Source organism: Molothrus aeneus, chromosome 7, assembly GCF_037042795.1.
Source record: "Molothrus aeneus isolate 106 chromosome 7, BPBGC_Maene_1.0, whole genome shotgun sequence".
Taxonomy (NCBI): Eukaryota; Metazoa; Chordata; class Aves; order Passeriformes; family Icteridae; genus Molothrus; species Molothrus aeneus.
In genome coordinates this window covers 11,841,718-11,863,853 of record NC_089652.1, presented here as the reverse complement: position 1 = coordinate 11,863,853, position 22,136 = coordinate 11,841,718, and the positions used below count along the sequence as shown (strand labels likewise).

At 42.4% G+C, this 22,136-nt stretch overlaps 1 protein-coding gene across 2 annotated transcripts in view; it reads right to left on the bottom strand.

Moving 5' to 3' along the window:
- SPATS2L (spermatogenesis associated serine rich 2 like) overlaps positions 1-13,394 on the bottom strand; it is a 76,107-nt gene extending 62,713 nt beyond the window's left edge. The window contains exon 1 of one of the 2 annotated variants that reach the window (XM_066553749.1): positions 13,309-13,394. The gene's annotated coding sequence lies outside the window, so the exon portion shown is untranslated. The remainder of the gene's footprint in view (positions 1-13,308) is intronic. The other variant, XM_066553750.1, reaches the window with a different exon arrangement.
- Between the last annotated feature and the right edge of the window lie 8,742 nt (positions 13,395-22,136).

Below are 22,136 nucleotides of genomic sequence, written 5' to 3'. Positions count from 1 at the left end.
TACTCCCAAAGCATTATGGGCCTAATCCAATTCCTCCTGACAGTACTGGAGCAAGAACAGATCCACAACACACACACAGATGAGCCAGATAACACCAGAAATTCAACATCACACCACTGAACACCTACTATCTCACCAGACGAGAAATCTCCCCACTGTTAGAAGAACTGGACCCATTGGAAGCCCAAAATGGTTAGAGGACTGAGTTCTGGGCCCCAGTGAAGCACAAATTCTCAGACAATGAACATAGGGCAATCCTTAAAAGTTCTACTTCCTACAAGAACTGCTGTCTGCTTCAAATATATCCCACACTTCTGATAGATGGGGATAGTTTGTTTCCCACAGCTGGGAATGCTTTACTTGGATGTGTTTATCTTTCCTCAATCTCTGACTCACAGATATCTCAATTTATTTTAGTTTTCTCCACTATCAGAAACTAAGAGGGTTTCTGTAACCAACTGTACCATAACCAGGTACACTGTCTACGACCCTAGTAGATTTATGGAAAGCTCTCTTCACTAAGAAGCTAATCCACAATTTACCAAAAATGTCTTATTTTGGGAGTTAACTTCATGAAAAGCAACTTAGACTCATTTGTTACACAGCAATAGAATGACTGTCTTAAGAGTTGTCATTTATCTCAGCCTGGAAGTGATAAAAAAAAGGATACCTTTCCATTTTGCAGAACTCTTTGGTGGAGCAGGGATAGCAACAGAATAGCTACTTAGACATATATGCTATAATCAAGTTCTCAGAGTGTGTGTGTACTTTGTCAAGATCAGCTAACTGAAATTAAGATGAGAATTTTCCCTGAAACACACGAGCCCACACGCCAAAATTATTCCCCTTAAGGGCAGGTGAGGACTTTCGAAGCTACATTTGGAAACACTAAAAAAATGACATGACATCCTCAGCCAAATGGTTATGTTAGTTCATTATCATCATTACTAAAAAAAATACTCCCTAACGTATTCCAAGCTATGATTTGCACGCTCTTCCCTGCCCTGATCTAGGGATGCACAAAAAGGTATCCCAGCTGGACTTACCAAGACTGGCTGATGACACAAGCCATAATTTGTCAAGATTCCAGCTTCTGAACATGACGAGCTTGTGCTGAATCCTAGAAATTGTCCAATATAAAACATGTTTCAAACAGAAAGCCTTTGGGAGTAGCCAAGTAGAATACTTGAGGAAAAAAAATAACCATTACAGAAGCTTTAGAGGATTTATAATTCTGTTTTGTTTGCAACTGTACAGTAGCCTTGCCCATAAATAGAAACCAGGTGGATTTCTTTTTTTACATTTGCTTTAATTTCTTTATTTGAGACTTGTGGGAATTATGGTAACCAAGCAACACCACAAACCTGGAAAGCCCTAGTTAAGACAATTGCTGATACCCTGATGAGGCAGGATGTGTTCAGTGCCTAGAGGAGCTATGGGATCTCCATTTCTGTACACTCTAGGGGCCACAAGACTCTAAAAAGAGTGAGGAAAATATTCTGTACAATCTGTGGACTCTCCATGCCTCAGTGTGAAAACTGCCTCCCTCTGAAATGAATTTTGCTGCCACTTGGGAGTCCACTGTGAATTTTACTTGCCACTTTTGCAGGGTCAGTCTGCCAGGAGAGCTTCCCCTTACCAAGGCTTGGGAACTCAAAAATACTGGGTCTCGGACTGCCAAGAAATTAAAAATACCATCCCATGGATTTATTAGAAATATCACTGTGGATCCATGTAAATTTGAGTACTCATTTACATGGAACACAACCTTATAACTAAATGTTGATGATAAAAAGTGTAACTAAATTGAAAAAAAAAAACCTGCAATGTTATTTTCTGGTCAGAAAAGCACACCAGAAGAATCAAGCCTTTTACAGCTTCTGCAATGAGCAACAGCTGAAGTAACTCATTTTCCATGCAAGTGCAATCAGCACTATTTTCAAACTGGCACATCCTCCATGTAATCAGTCTTCAGCCTCCCAAAGAAGGAGAGAAGCTTCTGAAGGAAGCAATACTTCTTGCTTTGCACACTAGCAAAATCAGCTGTGCCCTCACTCTGTCGAATGGTTTTTATTCAGCATTTTATAAAACAATTTTTCAAACTGCTCCAAAACAAAAGTAGACTCTTTCTTAATAGCAAAGTCAATCTATATATTTTTGTACAGACATTTCAAGACATAATCATATTCTGAGAAAGGAAAGTATGCAAATTATGTTTTTTTAAAAAGTTTAAATTATTTGCCTATTCAAAAAAGCAGTGGCAGAGAAAATATGTCTGAGTGCATATGCTTTAAAGTGAATGAAGGGTTATTTTAGGAGAGAAAGGGTGACTACTGCACACAACCAATGTATGGTGGATCCATCATGGCTGTGGATATTGAGTTTATGCTGCAATTCAGCAGACAGCACCTCAGTCTCAGAGGTAAGACAGTGAGATCAGTACCAAAAGCAAGATAGCCCAGCTATAGCAGATGTGTGCCTAAGACACACAGTATGCAGGTTTTGGGAGGGCATTAAAAAGCTCAATCCTGTGGAACAGGTTTCAACTTTTCCTCATACAGACATCCAGCTGAGACTGGGTTTTATTGTGTAGCATCCAATATCAAAGGTTCCAATAAATAAGTATTAAAATCACCAAAAAGCCCCAAGAGACTACATCTAAAGATGTCCCGTGAAAGTTACACTGGGACACAGACATAAGGGGGCTTCAGGGAACTTGGTCTACTGCCACAATTGCTGGGCTTCTGAAAAAATATGACATCATGACTGTGAAAAGTAGAACTGTTTGTCAACACAACATCATGTGCTGAGTGTGCCTTTGTAATGGGGTTAGTGGGTGAGGTTCAAAGAACAGGAGTTCCTGGGAATCTCTACCAGGAGATAGCCCAGCAGAGGGATGTACACTCTGCATCACCCACTGGAGGAGGTACTGCGTCCTGCTCAGAAAGAAAGCACAATGCCAGGGCCCAGCATGGCAGCAGCAATGGATTCTCAAGTCCAATTCCACTTCACTCCATTGTCCTGGCCTTGGTGTGTGGACAGGAGGAGGGTTAAGAACTCCCAGACTGCCATCACCTAAGCAGTTTCACATTTCTTCCTGACAGTCCTACAAGAGCTGAACACAACCACAAAGAATATTGGTACAGCACAGAGGCTAGACATAGTCCTTATATAAAACTCCAATCCTTCTCCACCTAGAATGGAGAAATACTCTTGTGCATTCAGATTCTAAGAGTGGGATCATAATGAACAAAAATGCAGGATGAAATCAATTTACAAACGTAAATATAACTCTAGCCTCTTTTGAAGCTTTAATAGGAAGGAGAAGCAAAATTACCCAGGGGATCTTGGTCAGACTCAGCCATGAGTGCAAATGAGATCTCATTCCCATGTGGTATTTCACATCACAAAGGAAAACACAGAGCTCTCACAGCCCTGAGACAGAAGGTCTCCATGAAACAGTAATTTGGTCGTCAAAGCAGCCTTTTCATGGGAATGACATACAAATAACAAAATAACACCCAAAGTTTTTAAGCAAGTTTCTCATGCTGGAACTTAGACTGTTTCCTGATGATTTAAATTATTTCGGCCTGGGCTTCAGCTGAAATGCCTGTGTCAGTATTTTAGTCATGGAGGAACATGGGTAAAATAAAGCACAAACACAGTGTGGTTTTCTATTCTGCTAGGAAGTTTGGATAAAAGCAAGTAGGTGCTGGTGCAAATCTGGAATCCCTTCAGGGAACTCAGATAAACCCTTTGTTAAAGCAAATGGGAGTTTGCCTCAGTTTATTGGCGTAGCATCTTCTATATGGATCATTTACTCTGAATTCATGTCTGCATTTACTTTCCTAGGAACAAACATGCATTTACTGCTGACACCGAGACTCAGCAACTGATCTATGACTTGGCACCTCTGCTCCAAGTGCCTTTGAGATACCAAGAGTAAAGTTTATTCCAGTAATAACTACTTGCCCACAGGACATGGTCTGAATATTTCACGGTCCACTAAAAAAATAACATCCCATTTAATGACAGAAAGCTGCATGAAAAACATTACAAGCAGGCCATGTGGCCAAGCTACTATCTCTAGCCCAACCTCTGCTTTGCAAAGCTAAAACATACAGAAGGCTGCTGAATTATCAGCCTTCTGTATGTTTTAGCTTTGCAAAGTTATAGTACGTTGATGTTATTTATTTTTCCATTTTATTTCCCAAGATACTTGCCACTTCTGTAGAAGAGGGGAGTGGCACACAGTAACTACAACCTATCTTTCTTGTTTCCAAGATTTCCTGGCTTCCACAGATGGACCTGCAAGGTGGGGGCTCTGCTCAACATCACCCATAACTCTGGTCCTCAGTATGAACAACCGAAGCTTTCACATGTAAGCAAATCCCTCAACATCCATAGCTGCAGATTTCAAACACACTGCCTGACTACCTCATGTTCACCAATATATTAAATACTAAAATTTTCTCAGCCACCCTAGGATATAAGTACATTTCTTCTAGTGAATTACCAAAGTCAGTGACCTTGAAAAGCCAGACAAGCAACTCCTGGATTATGTTCAGGAATACAGCACACTGTAAAAGGTGAGGATTAAAAGGAGAATTATCAAATTTCAAAATAAGAGTGAGATGATTATATTTTTTCACAGAGTCACAGATTTGCTAAGGTTGGATGGGACAGCAGTAGCTTATCTGGACCAATATTCCTGCTCAGGCAGGGTCATCCCAGAGCCCACTGCATAGGATTGCATCCACACAGTTCCTGAATATCTCCAGGTATATTGAATACCTCTCTGGGAAACCTGTTCCAGTGCACAGTCACTCCTACAGTTAAGAAGCTCTTCCTTACATTAAGGTGAACTTTCTGTGGTTGTTTTTGGAGGTAGGGGGTGTTTAACTGTAATGCACGAACAGATACATTTCTAGCTTTGTATTAACACAGACAGTTAATGATTTATGGCCTGTTTCTTAAGGAGTCCATCTGCTGTATTTTCAATTTCAATTAACAGCAGATTCCTTCCCAAAGCTCTGTGATCAGTACTGGAAACTGAAAATGTCCAAAAATGTAGCACATAAGAGTCCCTGAGGTCCCGTCCAGAAAAAATCCCAAACGAGCAAAAGGCAAAGCCTTTTATGGAATCTGGTACCAAATTTGTTTAAAGACAAAATCCAACAAAACCAGCACACTCAGCAGCAGCCCTTGCAAAGCAGCCCAGCTGCCAGCTGGCGGCAGCTCCAGCGGTCCCCATGCTGGCCAGAGGCCTGGAGAAGGAACGCAGCTCTGCAGGAGCCTCGCTCCCATACACTGGGGAAGCACCCTCACCACAGTCCAACCTTACAGACTGACATCTCAAAATCAGTTGTCCTTGCCCAGGTCTTTTGGCACTGCAGAAAAACAGCCCTTGCTATCACATGTCTGACCATTTCCCTCTATGGAACCACTTCTGCAGAGCTGGGCTCTGACTACACAGCAGCTCAGTGAGGATGCACAGCCTGGTAGGTCAAGTTCAGCCCAGATTATATACACTATAAACTATACCATAGTACAAAATGTCTGTTTTTTGTCATCAGTAACAGTAATCCTGAGGTTTTTCTTCTTTAATTCACAGAAATCTCTAATATGAGGCTAAACAGCTCTCTAGATGGAAGAAGATATTATTAACTTAAAATAGTGAGCAGTAGTTTGAAAGTGTGCTATTCAGTTTAACTAATGAGTTTACATTGCTGCATTCTTTTAATATGAGGCAACAATGCTAATGACTAACCCTTTTGCAGTTTTATAGACCCTGCAACTACAAGATGATTCCTCTTTCATTTAAAAAGTCCCTTGTTACAGCTTAGGAAATTATGTTTTGCTTTTTAGCAATTCACACTAAAATACTTTACAAGGCACCATCACTCATTTACAGGCTGATTTAGGTTTAGAGGACCTGACTGTACACAACTGCAATAATAACTTCCTGCATTCAGCAGCTCTGGAAATCCAACACTGGGACAGCAATCAAAAATTTCTAACATTTCCTCATCTGTAAGGTAATGCACAAAATAATCATGGTTGTATACTTGGGTTAAATTCAGAGAGGGGAATCAGGTGCTAAAATGCCAATATGTCAACCTCATCCCAGAAGCAAAAAAACCCCATCATTCTTTGTCAAGAGGTCACAGAATGGGCTGGGCTGGGCTGGAAGGGGCCACAGTGGGTCATCTGCTCCAACTTCCCTTTTCAAGCAGGGCCATCCTAGAGCACACTGTACAGGATTAGGTCTGGATGGTTCTTGAATATCTCCAGTGAAAGAGACTCCGCACCCTCTATGGGCAATCTGTTCCACTGCTCAGTCACCACATAGTAAAGAAGTTCTTCCTCGTGTTCAGGTGGGACTTCCCATGAATCATTTTCTGCCCATTGCCTCCTGTCCTATTGCTTGGCACCACCAAGAAGAGCCTGTTCCATCCTCTTAGGACTCTCTCTTTAGATATTTATACACATTGATGAGGTTCCCTTTCAGTCATTTTCATTGCAATCCTTGTTGTACTCATAGCAGTGCAATGGATGAATTTACATACGTGACCATCCCATGCCAGGTTATGCAAGAGCAGAGTGACTTCGCAGACTGCCAAATCATGGAATCACAGAATGGTTTGGGTTGGAAGGGACCTTAAAGGCCACATAGTTCCAACCTCCAAGCCACAGGAGTAACAATGTAAATCACTACATCAGGTTGCCCAGAGCCTCACCCAAACTGGCCTTGAACACCTCCAGGGATGGTATCCACACCCAAACAGCTTTCCTTGCTCAGAACTTCCTTAGTTTTGTAGGCTTACTCACTCTCTTTACTACAAAATAAAGTACATCATTTCTAATTGTAGAGTACCCTTCATCCTGAAACACCCTGTGGACTCTGAACCCTCTCACAGAACAGTCAGAAGTTTCAGGACTGAGCACTCAGTGGAACTGCTGCAGCCTGCTCCATGGCTGGCTCTCATGTTATATTCTTGGCTAAGGACATAGAACCAAACTCCTACTCACATCAAAGTGCTGCAAAACTGCCAATACATGTAGAGGGGTCTAACAGGACCTCAGTTTGAAACATCACTTTCCCAGAAACTCAGCTACAGAGGATGTAGACTGCACCTGTTTCAGACATGAGGGGCTCGTGTCTTTTACAACAGGAAAAATTTGTGAGGCTACCAGCCATGCTGTGATGCAGACCCAATAGCACAAAATTTGGATCATCTTGTTTCAAAAAGCCCAATCTTCCTCCCCACCAGGGTTTCCTCCAACTACCACCTTCTGACCTCTGCACAAGTCTACAGGCACTTTACTTACATGGCAGCTGCCCCAGTTCATGTGTATTTGCCTCACACTTCTTCAGGGCACCTCTTGCCCCACCTGCACTAGAGCTCTCTGCACCTGACAGCACACATCTGACCCTTTGACTTCCTTCTCCTGCTCTTTCCTTACATTTCAGACTTGGCTGCCTTTCTGCTGGCCAGCTGAATTATCCAGTCCTTTTTGGCTTCCACTGTGTTTGTATACAACATAATTTGGTTACTGAAGAGGAAGAAACCCTCAAGAACTTTAATGAGAAGTAGGTTTCCTTCTTTCATCCTAGTAACAAAGTGCATGCAGCTCATGGGAGACCTCAGCAGCTGTGGGAACAGATGATAAAGCCTGTCTGCACCTTAGAGCTGTGCAGCCTTTCTCCACACCATCCCTCATTCCAACAAACCCAGCGCAAGGACAACAAGCTCCAATTCTAACACCAAAGCACAATGGCACGACAGCACCTGAACAAACTAGCCAATTCAAAACAATTTCTAGCCAAAATGAAGTTATTAATGTAAAACAGAAACAGAGAAAAGACACCACTTCATTCAGACCTTGTACTAAAGATCACTAAATCAAATTCTACACAGGGTAGTATCACTGCATAAGTCAGCTATTCCCTCAGCAACACAGAAAGGAGAAGTCCCAGAGTGATGACATTTTGGGGCTTGTAGGTTTTCCACTGCTACCATAAACCACAGCTTCTGAACTCATCCCAACTGAGAAGTGCCACCACACCCAAACTGCATGTGCAATGGTTTTATTGCATTTAATTTTACATAGAGAACCATAGACAGCACTGTAATTTAGATACTAAAAGGGAATAACTTAAGTGTAGTGCAGAAGAGGAAGCCACAAACTGGATGTGTGTAGGACACTGCTGGTTTTATGTATTACTAAGTAATGTAGTCTGAAACACCCATTCGAGTACGTGCTTGAGCTTCAAGTCATCCAGAGCCCAAATACTCTTTGGTGGCAGCTGTACATAACCAATAAGAAAGTCTGAAGCCACTATGATCTACTCTCCTGCAGTGATGAAAGCCAGGTGCCACAGTAGCATTCAGGCAAACACTCCAGCACTGAACCTTCAGGGCAAGTACTGCACACATTTTAAAGAAAATTAGCAGGATCCTGAAGGGCTATGCTGATTTGGAAATGTCTCACCAACAATATCTTTTGGTGGTGTCCAGGTAAGACTCAGTCAAGCACCATAAATTCTTGCACATATTTTACACAAGGTTGGGCCAACAAACATCAGTTGACCTACCCCAAACGTAAGGTGTTTATTTTGAAATGCTGCCAGGCAGGTTGACTTCACCAGCACAGAAAGATAACTCCATAAGACTGAGCTGTCAACACAACAGTGGCAGCAGCTCCTTGAATGCCAACTCAAAACACACCCACAACCTTCAAAGAGAGTCACCATCCAAGAAATCATACTTGCAGTTCGCTTGACTATGCATAGCACAAACAGATAGCGTTGCTCAACTCCACCCAGGACATAAAACAGCATCAACCCTCTCAGAAACACAGTTCATGGCAACACCAGGCTTAAGTTAGCAATTAAAAAAAAAATAAAATAAAATAGAACAGACCTTCAATCAAAGAAAATCAAATAAAACTGCACCAGTTCACACAGGTCAAAATTTGTCCCAAACTCTGACTAGCAGCACACTAGTATTCACAAACAGGTGAGGCTTCTTTGCCATTTGAACTCTTACCTTTCCAACACTTGGGAGATTAGATTCATCATTAATTTAAATACTGGACACAGTACACTGCCATGGGCATTTTTTTCAGCCAGCAAACCACTTGAGAGAGTACTGAAAGGCCTATTATGAAGGCCAATTGCTATCCTTTTCTTGAATGACCACATGAAAATCAGTGACTGTTCCACAATGGTTTGAAAGGGCCTTTTGTCTGAAGGAAAGGACAAGGAGTCACAAAGTATTGCAGATTCATTTGTAACTCATGGTTTTGAAGAAACTGCAGAGCTTCAGTTAAAAGCAAACCAAGAAAAGAACAAGCTTTGAAAATGTTATGCCACAATCCTTTCCTACTATGTACATGCAGAGCATAATTTTGGTCTCTTTTGTATTATAAAAAGATGGGCTGGCATTCTATATTATTGTTGTTTTACAAGAGAAGCTTAAAACACTTGCAGAGTTTTGACTTTATTCCCAAATCCTAATTAGGGTCTGCAGCACTATTGTATAAACAGAAAATCATCAGGAGCTTTTTCTGGTACATCTAGTAAAAGTGTAATTTTACTGGGATAATAAGTGAAACCATTGTCACTGTTGCTTAATAATCACTTTAGTAATTGAGCAAATTTGGCATTGCCCATGCAGTATAAGATGGCCAATTCAAGAAAAAGACTTCTTTTATACTGAGAAACCAGCATTAGACTTTAATTTTGAAGTCTGTTTCTGAAGTCCCTCACAAAAAAACTACATCTGCCGACAACTTCCCAGAAGAAAAAAAAGTTTTACTTCTCTGCCTACCCCAATGACACTTCAGTTCCCAGACTGTACACACAAAGGTGCACACATTCAAAATGGGACTTGCACACACGACTTCATTACAGTTTCTAAACAAGCTTCACATGCAGAAACTTTCAGCAGGAATGACAAAGGAAGCTAATAACCTGAAACACATTTCTTCTAACTCATACCCAGAACTAGGGACTTACTGCACTTCCACTGGAAAACAAGAGTTACAGCTGACAGACTTGCCCTCTTCCCTGTATGTTCCACCCACATACCATGAAACTAAACAGTCAAAAAGTGTCAGTTTTCACTCCCCAGCTCCTTGCCATATCCCAAAATTTATATTCCCTGTGCTCCCACAATGGCACCGAAGGCAAACAATGTATTTTGCACACACCATTGGTCAAGGTGCCAGTTACACTTAGCTCTTCTGACCACCTTATCAAATTACATCAGGCAAGGAGCTGGTCCTTGGCATGTTACAAGACTGCACAAAGGCCAAATTTTTGCTTTAGGAAGCAGCCACAATGCCACTCCCATGTACACATGGGAAGTAAAAGTCCTGCCATGACAAATATATCCCCAAGGTAACTACACCCCCTCAACTCATGCTCCCCAAAACAAGAGTGTACCATTCTGAGGACTGTAAAGAGACTTGCCAATGCAAAGTAGAAGCTAAACAATGCCACACATCTTGAAGCTCAAGGTGCTCAGAAACCCAAAGGGCATAGAGGTGTGACGTGCACAGCCCCTTGCTAATCTCAGTGAAGTTCAGTATCCAAATTCTTTAATTTAATAATGATATAGAGCACTGCTTTCAAACAAGTTATTACAGGAGAAGGTGTCCAGTCTAAAATAAAGGTACTTCACTACCGTTTCTTCTTATACTAGAAGAAGAAAACTGTGAGAAAGCTGGTGACATATCTGAGGAAGGAGGAACAGAAAAACAGAAGCGTTACAACAGTGCAGAAAAACACAGAGTAGAGAGCAGCACCAGACAGAAGCCATATTTCTCAAGAGCAACATGGACAATAAAATCCTTGATAATAGCTACAAATCAACTACAATTAACAGTTAACGGTTATTTTTCTTCCCTAGATCTTCGTGCAAAGTCTCGCTGCCCTTTGGTGTTCTGCTCCAAGTCATTACACAGCTTTACTTTTATCTCCAGTGCACAGTGAAAAGTGGAGTTTGCCCTTTCCTTTAGATTTGTAAAGCACCACAGCAGATTGTTTTGAGAACATGACTGAGGTGGGTTTTTTTCCTATTCTGCATGACTAATGTTGCTAACAGCATCTAAAGACATCTAAGAACTAGCCTCTGAAAACACGCCAGGAAACACAGTCCCTTAGAAGGACAACAGAGGCCATGTGTGTGGGTAAAAAGTGCACAAATGTAACAGTTTGTGAGAATTAATGCAAAATACAGGCTGTCTACAACGGCTGACAAGCACAGGTTTGGTACTTCCATGATTGCTAGAGAAAAACTTGAAGAAAATACAAAACACATTGTAGCCACTGGAAACTTTCTACTTTCTCTGAAAAACAGGCCTGAATCAATTTCAGTTCCAGACAAGCATTTCCTTAAAATTTGGGAAACAGAAGGAAGGTGTCCTGACACAGCCTCATTTCCGTTTCTTTGAACAAGAAGGACTAGATAAGAATAACCAGTCTACATTCAGAACCAACCCTCTCCCAACACAGAAAGATGCTTGTGTTCAGTTTGTAGGCTCATTACTGTAGGTCAGACAAAACAATAATTCACAAGCACATTTCTTCTGCCTGGGCATAAGGACTGTGGAAACAGACCCTTCACTTAAGGATAACCCTCAGGACATTTTGAAGGGTACTTAGTTTAATTAATCTTAATCATAGCACTTTTTAATGCAGTAAATTTCCCGTACCTCCTTACACAGTTATACAGCACCTGACACAGTACAAGCCTTATCTTGATTAGTGTCTCATTACATTTAACAGATCCTGCTGCTCTCAAAGGGCCAAACTCCTTCCACTTCCCTAGCACAATTAGAGGGAGAACACTCACAGCCCAGCACCAGTGTTCGGCTCCAGCAGTTTGTGATAGCGCCTCACTAAATTCATCAACCTGTTCTGACCTGGAAATCATTCTGCATTTGCACGGTTTGACTGCATCCACAGAAACAATTGTGGCAAGGGCACGGTGTCCTGCTCACAGCAGCTTGAAGACTCTAGTTAGTGGCATTCAACAGGTTGCCATCTGGGATTTATTTCATGGACAGTGCAAATACATTCCTAGTTAACCTGACATTCTACATGCAGCAGCCTTTTCCACTTTCTGTGTACGAAGTTTTTAGTTTACCTTCTTGAATCACCATGTTTTGGAAAATATAACTGCATGAAGAGCTCAAAGAAACAGAAGGAAAATGCCTCTTGCATACACTGGTAATTCAAATTTAAAGATTAACAAAAAAAAAAATTCCCACAGAAGATCATTAGTTGCCTTGAAGCACATTTTCAAGCTGAAATCAACCAAATCAATCCAGTGGAATGTGACCTGGAATGAAACAGATGGATTTTCTGTGGTGCCTCTTAGTTTTCCTAAAGAAAACAAATCTGGTAGTACAAGCGATCCACATCTCCAAGTGATGAGGCTGAGGGTGGGGAAGGAGCTTACACTATTAATTTACAGCTCAACAAAGGAGGCATTACATTCTGATAGAGAATAAGAGTACTGCCAGCTGCTACTGCTTATCAACGAATTCCGTACCTACTAATTTTTTTTATCATAGTAAAAAAGACAACAAAGACTTAAAGAAACCCAGCAAACCCTAAACCAAACACAAAATCAGTTACAAAAAAAACCCCCTATCATCTCGGCGGTCTTTTACCTTGGCAGAGATAAAAAAGAACACCAAATGGGTGGATTCACGCTGAAACGGGAGCTGAGGCACAGCAAGCTCCGTGCCTACCTTGCGATGTGGCAGCGCCGGCAGCAGCGTTCCCAGCCCTGCCGAGCCCCCGGCGGCGGTTCGGGACCGACCGCTCCGCCGGCTCAGCGCGCCGGGCACGGGCGGCCACGCTCGGCGACAGCCGGCTCCCCGGGCGCGCAGTTAATCATTTATGGCCGAGGCTGTTACCGAATAGCCTCGAAGAGCCCAGCCCAGCCCAGCCCCGCTTCGGCTCCGGAGGCGCCGATGGCTGACGGAGCGGCGGCCGAGGGGGAGCGGCGACAAGCGGCTCGCGGGCGCTGGCGGAGCGGGTCCCGGCGCACGCCAGGCGGGGTCCGGGGAACGGGGCCGGCCTGGCTGCGGTCCCCGTGCCGCCAGGAGGGGCCCACCCGCAGCCGGGGCTCGGCGCCGGGATCCGAGGCGACAGAGCAACGGGTGGGGCACCGCGGCAGCGGCACCCCTCCAGCCCCGGCACCCCTCGGCACGAAACTCCCGGCGGCCCGGGGCCCCCGGCTCCCCCCGCGCAGGTGCTGCTGAGGGGAGGCGACGGCGGCGCCTTACCTGGTGCGGTCGCGGCGGAGGCCGAGGAGGGGCTGGGGCCGGTGGCGGCCGTGGCACCGCCGCCCTCCCGCGGACACGCCTCGCGCCCCGCCCCGCGCGCCAGCACCGCCCCCGGCCCGCCCCGGGCTGGGCTCGGCTCCGGGCGCCGCCGGGCGGGAGCGGCGGGACGGGCCCGGGGCGAGGCCGCCCGAGGCGTCGCCTCCGCGTCTTGGGCGCTCTGCGAGCCGGGCCGGGGGAGCTGCGAGGGGCGGAGAGAGGCCCCCCGGCCCCAGGCGTTGGGCACATGACTTACGTGTACCCCGCTTGCCACGCACAAATAAAACACCCACGGCGCGCAAGGACAGCGCTGGGCCTCGTGTAAGGAACTAGTCACGAACTTCTCCATAAGTGAAAGTAAACAGGCGACGTCGGTCACGGCCAGCAGATGAATTTCAGCCTCGGGAAGAGATGACCGAGGGGGGGATCCCTCTTCATTAATGTGTGTAAATATTTAAAGGAGGAGGAGGGGGGGGGGTGTGCTATGAGGATGGATCAGGCTCTTCTTGGTGATGCTGAGCGCAAGAGGCACCGAGTAGAAACTGAGGCATAGAAGTTCCACCTGAACGTGAGAAAGAAGAACTTTGCTGTACAGTGACCATGCATAGGAACCAACTGCCCAGAGGCTGTAGAATTTCTCTCTCAGGAGATAATCAAGAACCATCTGAACACAATTCTCTGCCTTGTGCTCTGGGATAGCCCTGCTTGAGCAGGGAGGTTGGCCCAGAGGACCCATGGTGATCTCTTCCAACCTTACCCATTCTGTGATGCTGTAAATATCTATGAATACTCATGTAAAACAATGAGAATATAAAAATTTATCATAAGTTTTCCAGTAATCAGTGTTTTAAAATACCACATAAAAGGTGCAAATAAAATAGAGTCAGGATTATTAACACAAAGATTAAGAAGCAATAAATAACTATCCACTTAAATTTAAACACTAGAATGCACAGGTACAACCATACACTTAGAACAAAAGACCAACCAACCAACAAAAAAGCACCCAAAATTCCATAAATAACTACAAACCAGATTTACTATCAGCATTGGTGTCTTACACTGTCATAAGCATTTCCCTTAACCCAAACACATATCAGTTCTCATTTTTGTTAGCAATGATTGCCACAAGTACTGGAAAATCATGGTGTTCCCTCTCAGAATGCTTGCATACCTCTTTTCCAGCTAACTCAAATGGGACCTGCTTGGTCATACCACACCTCTATTTGATTCCCTCCCCTCAGCCAGGAAATGAACTTTCACCCTCACAGGTTGGAGGCAACACTCGAGCCTTACCTGTTTTCAACCAAGGATTCTGAAACTGCTGCACTGAAAATCATTCAAGGTGCAATTTATAATGAGAATGTTTCCAACCCACCCTGCAAACCAGGCAGAGCTGGCAGTGTTTCCTTCTGGCAGGGAACCTCTGCAGTGGGACAGTGCAAGGCTCACTGTGACCACGGTGCCCCAGGAAACCACTGGGCGCTTTCTACTCTGCTCAGGCACGGTGCCTTCATGGAATGAGGATCTGCCAAATGCACTTGTCCACCTGCTGCAGAAAGCTGGGCATGAATTACATCGTCAATGGTATGGGTGAGGCCACAGGTTGAGAATTATGTCTGCAATTGGAATCATGTTTTTAAAACGATTCAGATCTTCAGTAAATGCTTGTTTATTTTAAACAACGTAACTTGGAATGTCCAGGCTTGTATTTGTGTAGGGAAAGTGTTCTTTACAGTAATGCCAACATTTGCCTGCACCCTGAGCTGTATGAATTTTGCCTGGGAGTTTTGGAAATGATTCTGAAGTTCAGGAGAATGGTAGATTATATTCATAAAACAAGGGTGCCACTGACCTTTCAGCACAAGAGAATAGATGTGAATCAGGGACCTGAGATTCATCTAAAAGAACACAGTAGCAACACACAGGATGAAAGGCTCTAAAGGCTTTACAAATTATATTTGGATGAGGGAGAGCAGGGAGAAAGAGAATGTGGGAAAAAGAAGAATGAAAAAGGATCCTGCTGTTTAGCTCATACATAAACTGTATGTGTCTAGCCAAAGGTCACTCCTTTTATTTTCTCATTAATTTCAATGACGGTAAATGGTATATGAAGAACAATCTAAAAATAAGAACAGCCAGAAATAGCTTAGGGTTTTTGTGTGACAGCGTGGCAGGAAGAAAAACCTGAACTGAAACTTCATTCCAGATCTTTACTTCTGGCTTTTGAAAAAGTAGTGACTTAAAGTTAATTATTTAAGATGAACTGTAAATCTATTTAGAGAAGTTAAACAAAAGTTAAGTGGTCTACTTTTTAATGTGTTTTCCAACAAAATTATATACTCTGTGTACACTGAAATTAATTCCTAAGGAGTTTTTTGTCATCTACTGCTCTTGTGAGAAATGGTATATATGGACAATTTTGAGGGGGAGTTTTCTGGATTCTAAACACAAATGGGAAAAAAAACCCTCTAAGTACTGGGCAGCTGTAAACAAATAGAGGAGGAATAACAGCTTTGGGAAGTTTTCAGGTGCATGCAAAAGCTGACACAAGGAAATTGCCATCCACAGCAACTGAAAGTAGAGGCTGAAATAGGAACATAAAAGGGATAATGTATGTTTTGCTGTGGGGGTCACAAATGGCTGCCTCAAACAAATCTTCAGGCAACAGGAGCTCTTCATACAGAGACTGATGCAACATCTGCCAACCTTTTTCTTCTAGGGAATAATGGGCCAATATCTAGAAGGTGATCTACAGACAAGATGACACAGATTCTTCAGCAGCATTGAAAAGATTTTAGCATTACTCCCCCAGCTTTTTAATTTTTTGCAGCAAATGTGCAAAATCTGCATTGACTTGCAGCATATTTGACTGTATGCTGAGCTTACATTTGCAAAAAGAGGACACCAGCTGCCCAGAGTTTAATTCTCATCTTCTGTTTATGCCAAATAGCAGTATGAACCTTGTGGTTAACACATATTGTAGTGGTTCACTTTCTCTGTAGAGGTTAGTAATTGATAAAGGTAAAATGATAAGCAACAGCAATTAAGCATCCCAGCTAGAACATTTGGGCTATATTAGAAGTGAGATGACCCGCTCAAAGTACCAACTTTGGATTTTGCATTAAATCCTTAGGTCATTTTATTTCCTGTACAACCATGGTCATATTTCTGCTGTGATCCCAGACAACTCATTTGATTTCTCTTGGCCTCAGTTTGCCACCTGCAAAGAAAGAAAGGAATTTCCAGCCCTCAGTGTACATGACAAAGATTACCAGATACTCCAGGTGTAACTGTACAATGCAGTAACTTTGGCAGGAAAGGTGTCTGAATGATTTCTTGCTCACTTGCAGCCTCCCTGACTCCATCCTGGCACTATAATCTATTATTCCATTCAGTTTTTGAAATCTACCCGCAGTCCAGACCACTGAAATTACCTGGGTTAAAAATATCACATCACACCCCTTGTTCTTTCAAGATTTTTAACTGAGATCCAGTTGTTATTAAAGCTCCAGCAGCTGGTGACCTGTCATGAAAAGGACCTCAACAAGTGACATATAATACTCTAACATCAGATAATGAGCTGCAGTAATCCAGAGGGATGTCCCAACACAGCCTTTGTAAAGTCACTGTTTTTGAAGGGGAAAAACCCCCCTTACATATGATTTGGGTTCACTATCTGGTCCTACTTGATTAGTCTTGGGGCTAGGGATGGAAGAGGAGCCAACTGAAAGCAAAGGTAATAGGACAATTCCACAGGGATATATTTGATCTCATCTCCTTCACACACCTACTGCTCTCCCACAAGACTGACAGACTCCAGTGCTTCCGTTGCATCAGTAACACCACATCCTCTTGGACTGCTTCTTGGCAATCAGCTTTAAGGTACTGCCTGAAGCAGCTCACTGCTGGTTTTCCTGGCTACAGAAAAGAGATAGTAGCAAAGAAAGAAATGGTGCCGAGAACTTCTCAACTGCAGAAATAAAGTGCAGGTTTTCTGAGTCCTGCCCAATGCACTGACTACAAAGCCTCATCTCCTGCTATTTGGTGAGGTCTGTTGCCTCCCCAAAGGGACTGTGTGCCATGTGCAGCAGCAACAGGAGACCATGGAGCCGGGAGGAGAGGTGTCTGGAAGGGAGCCGAGGTGTGTTTCTCTAAATATGTATTCATTTGTTGGTTTCAATACCAGAATCAGCGATCAGGAGTTTGTTAATTGGCAACAAATTAAATCAATTGAAATTATCCTGGCTCAAAACTGTTTCTGGCTCATAACAAGGGAAAATTGATTCAACACAAAAATTTGTAAATAAAGTAGTACAGTCACAGTGGTCTGGCAACAGATCTGAGGGTGAAGATATAGAAAACAGCAAATTACAAGTTGTGCAGCAGTTGCTAATCTAGGGCATAAGTATTACAAGGGTCTTTTAAGCCAGAAGAAGGAGTGATAATAACATTTTATCCTGGCTTTTGTTAACAGCAGTTTAAAAACTGGAATGTTAGCATAAAGAAGTTCAAAGAGAGAAGTGATTAACAGGAATATATCTTCAGGAGATAGGTGTTTACATGCTTGGCTTACGAGAAAGCAGCTAAGCAAAGAAAAGACAGAGGATTCTTTCAAGGGACCTGGGTGGAATCCCAAAAAGCATTATATAGAGTGTAAGCATGGAAAGAAGAAAAAGAAAATTCATGATAACTATAAAAATTTCTGACAGCCACAGTGGACCAAAACCCTAGAGAGGCTGGCTTCCTACATCTTATCAGAAGAAAGTTGTATTCAACATTCAGAAAAAAATTTAGAAATAGAAAAGCCGAAAAGCCTCTCCACTTGCCTGTGCAATCCCAAGCAAAAAAAAAAAAAAAAAAAAAAAGAAGGACAGTATCTTTTTTAGCTCTCAAAGCAGGTCAAATTCAGAAAGAATAATTCACAACCCACACATAAGTCAATGGCCATTATGTTTGCTCAGACAAGACCTGAATTTGATTAAATGCTTATGAGCATGCAGACTATATACTATATTTAAAAAAAAATCTTTTTTGCAATGAGACTATTTATATCAAAGTTAATTTCAATTGCTTTTCTGAGATCTCACAAAGGACTGTGACAGTCAGAATGCAATATTCTAAGAAATATTTTTATTTTTACTTTTTTTTTTAAGATTGGCAAAGAGGCTGGTTAAAACCTTCACAGAAACATGCAGCTGAAAAAAAGAACCTGAGCATTTTCTGATTCCAGAAGCAACACAGCTGTATCTTGTGTCTGATGTCTCAGAGTGAGTGGACTTGAGCAGGGTGGTAAACACTTAAGAATGAAGTTCAAAAACAAACAAAAAAAAGCCTTGAGCTCACTCTTGTAGTAACTGGGAAAAAAGTGAGGGAAAGCTTGGCAAAAATCAGCATAATAGTGGGCTTATTGTTGAATCTGAAAGCTTCATTTTCCAACGGTGTCCCTTTTCTGGGAAGCAGCACAACCACCCTGAAAGCGCTTTCTATAGAGATGATAAATCTGTGGTGGAGATTTATGCACATTCAGATTAAGTCAGGAAATAAGTAATGAAAAGGATAATTAAATAGAGAGACAAAAACCTAGAAGAAAAATTACCAAAAGCTCCCAAAACAAACACAGCTAACAATACACCATATATATCAGGTCCTGGGATTCTGACTCTGACTTTGGCACCCATTCTTGCTTGAGCAACACACAGGGTGAGCAACCTCATCCTCTTCCTCACTGTGTTTCCCAGGACTCTAGAGAAGGGCAGTCTGCAAAGCAGCAAATTCTGTGTGAGCAAGATGAGGCTTGGTATCTTTGGTACTCTCTCTGTTTCTTTTTGCACAAGCTCTTAATTCATCAGTTGCTGGAAAAGCATATGAAGAAAAAATTTTCTATACTTATTTATAGAACTGTTTGAGGCCACAGCACTCCTGGCCCTGAGGGAGCATCCAAAAAGGAGGGGAAAGATACAGGGACAACTCTCAGTGACATCAGTCAATCTCAAAAAAATTTCCAAACAAACAAACAAAAAAAAGTGGTTGGTTGAAGGAGCTCCTGATCATGGCTTGCAGTTCCAGGATATTGAAGCTGGGTTAATGCTCATCTTTTTGATGAGTCCCACCATGCATTCAGAGTGCTGGTGTGCACTCAACACTAAAGAGACATCCAAAGAGGTACCCCTGGTAGCAGCTGGGGTAGACTCCTGCTCTGTGGTTGAACTGAGGACCCTGGGCTACACAGGCTGCTCTCTCTCACTGTTTAGCTTCAGGCATCCAGCTTGAGTGCCTAAGGCAGCAGCCTCAGGGCCTGGGCAGTCAGGGCAGCTGTAGGTGTCCCCCTGACCCTGCAGGAGCCTTCAGCCCCAGATCACTAGACTGAGGTGCCCGCAGTTAAACTGTGAAAATCCCCAGTGCAGTGATGCCTTTGTCACAGTGTCGTTTGTGTTACTTTCCTGCAGCACCTCTCCGTAAAGAAAACTGCCCTCAGTAATCCAGAGGCACTGTGCCACTGTCTGATCTAGCAGCTTTATATTCCAAAACAGCTTGGGCCACCCCAAAACTTCAGCAACAAAAGAACAAGGAACTTCCACTAGCTGGTAGCACTTGCAGATTGCTGTCCTCTGTCTGGACTTGATACTGTGAGGAGAAAATCAAGAGTTCATAAGCTAAATGAGAGCTTCTGAACATTACAGTCTCCATTTTACAACCAATAGCCCTGTCTTTCCAGGCACAAGTAAATGAGGGTCTGTAAAAGCTGCTTTTGACAGAGAGGTCACTTCTTCCCTTTTGGCTTTCAAAGATGTACAGCCAAGTCAGAGTTTTGATGTTAAAGAAAACACACTGACTGAACAAAATTTAGGAAAAAAGCCCTTCTCTTTTTTATGACTGTAACTCTAAAACATGAAAACTCAGTACTGAGTCATAGTCCAGTGCAAACTTTTCCAGCTTTAAAGATATAGTGTACAAATGCTGCAACTCTGTGACAATCTTCAGTTTGTGCACCATGACTTTTAAATTAATTAATTACTTTCTAAATGTTGTTCCACTTCTCTAAAGTGGGTTCAGTCCTAGTGTCATTAATCTCATGTGGGAACTAAAGACAGATGAAAAAATTGACATCTAAGACATGGATCTGCCTCAAAGTTTTGCAGTGCAGGATGATCTGTAGTAGAAACTATTTACAATCCTTTTTCTCTCACACCACTGGACAAAAAAAAAAGCTCCATAAAAAGTGCAGCAATTCTAATTTCTGCTTCAGAGTTCTGTTTTAGGCAGTGTGTTAAATGCTACTTCAGCCCCTGCTCTACTCTCCTTTCTGCCATCAAGAATTTACAACAGTTTGAACTTTTTTCCATGGGGCTGGATGAGTTTATAGATGACAATTTACTTTCTGCTATTAATATGCCAGGCTCAATTTAAACAAAAATCTCCATGCAAAAAACACCATGTCATTTACTAATACAAAGCAAGACAATCTCCCTTAAACACCAAATGTGATAACCAAGTATTCCACTGCCATTTGGAGATGTACGGGAGTTTAACTACACTTATATTGGTGTAAAGAAAAAATGCATATAACAGGACTGGCTTTGCATGTGGACATTACTTTGGTCTCCTTCACATCAAAAAGTCATCTGCACAAGATAGTCCTAGCCAGAAGGAAAAAGCGAGCAAAAATATTGAGTGCTTTGAAGTGTGGTTTCAAGATCAACATGAAACTTATCTGGGAAGTAATGTAAATAACAAAAGTGGAACATTTAAATGATGATTTAACTACTAACTCAGGAGTTTGGCAGTTGAGATTATGGTTGATACAATGACATGTCTGACAGTATTTCAAAGAAGGGATGATCAACAGGCAAAAACATATAATCAAGCTGGAAAAAGAACCCAATAAATGCAAGTACTATAGCTTTAGTGTTGTTACACAGCATACAGGGAATAAAAGGACACTATTAAAACATATTAATTACAGAAGAAACTAAAAGGTATCACATCCCCAAGGTTTGATCAATCAGCAGAGTGCTTTAGAAGTCCAGCGATCATGACAGAAAATGTGATCAATGTGATTCAGAAATTACCAAGGTAACTTAAAGTTTAATATGGAATAATGCCAAGCATAGATTTGGTTTATCTCAGAAAATACTGAAGGAAAGCTCCACAATGTAGAATCCAAATGCCTCAAAAGAAAAAGGAGTGTCCCCAGGGCTCTGCACTAGGAAAGCAGCACCTCTGTTTAACAAGGAGGGAGTCCCAGCTCAGAAAGTGCCTCACCCAGGGCTGCACAAGGAAAGCTGTGCAAGGACTGAACACGGCCCTTCACCAGGAAACTTACCTTATAGTGGCTGTTGAAAGTTATCCTAAAATTAAAAAAAAAAATAATCTGCTTAAAACAACACTCTGGCTAAAAACAAGAATGAAACCCATCTAGGTGGAGTTACTTGATTTAATGCACAAATACAGCCTGCTACTCTTAAAGTCCAGAAACCGCTCATGGACTAAGAGAAGAGAGAGATAACATTAAAAAACCTAGAAGACAAAACTGGAAAAGGAAGCTATATAAATACAGATTCAGTATAAAAACCCTCCAACTCTGGGGGTCATCCTTTGTACAAGTGTCCTACTGCATGTCACAGAATTGAGACAACACTTCTGTAGTCACGGTGCCCAAATCTTCTAGAATGTAATGAACATGTACCATTTGTGGCTCAATTTATTACACAAGAATATAACCCATTATTAATTATAATCATTAGGCTGACTTCGTATTTTTTTGAGAAAGACGATATTATTCTATGCCA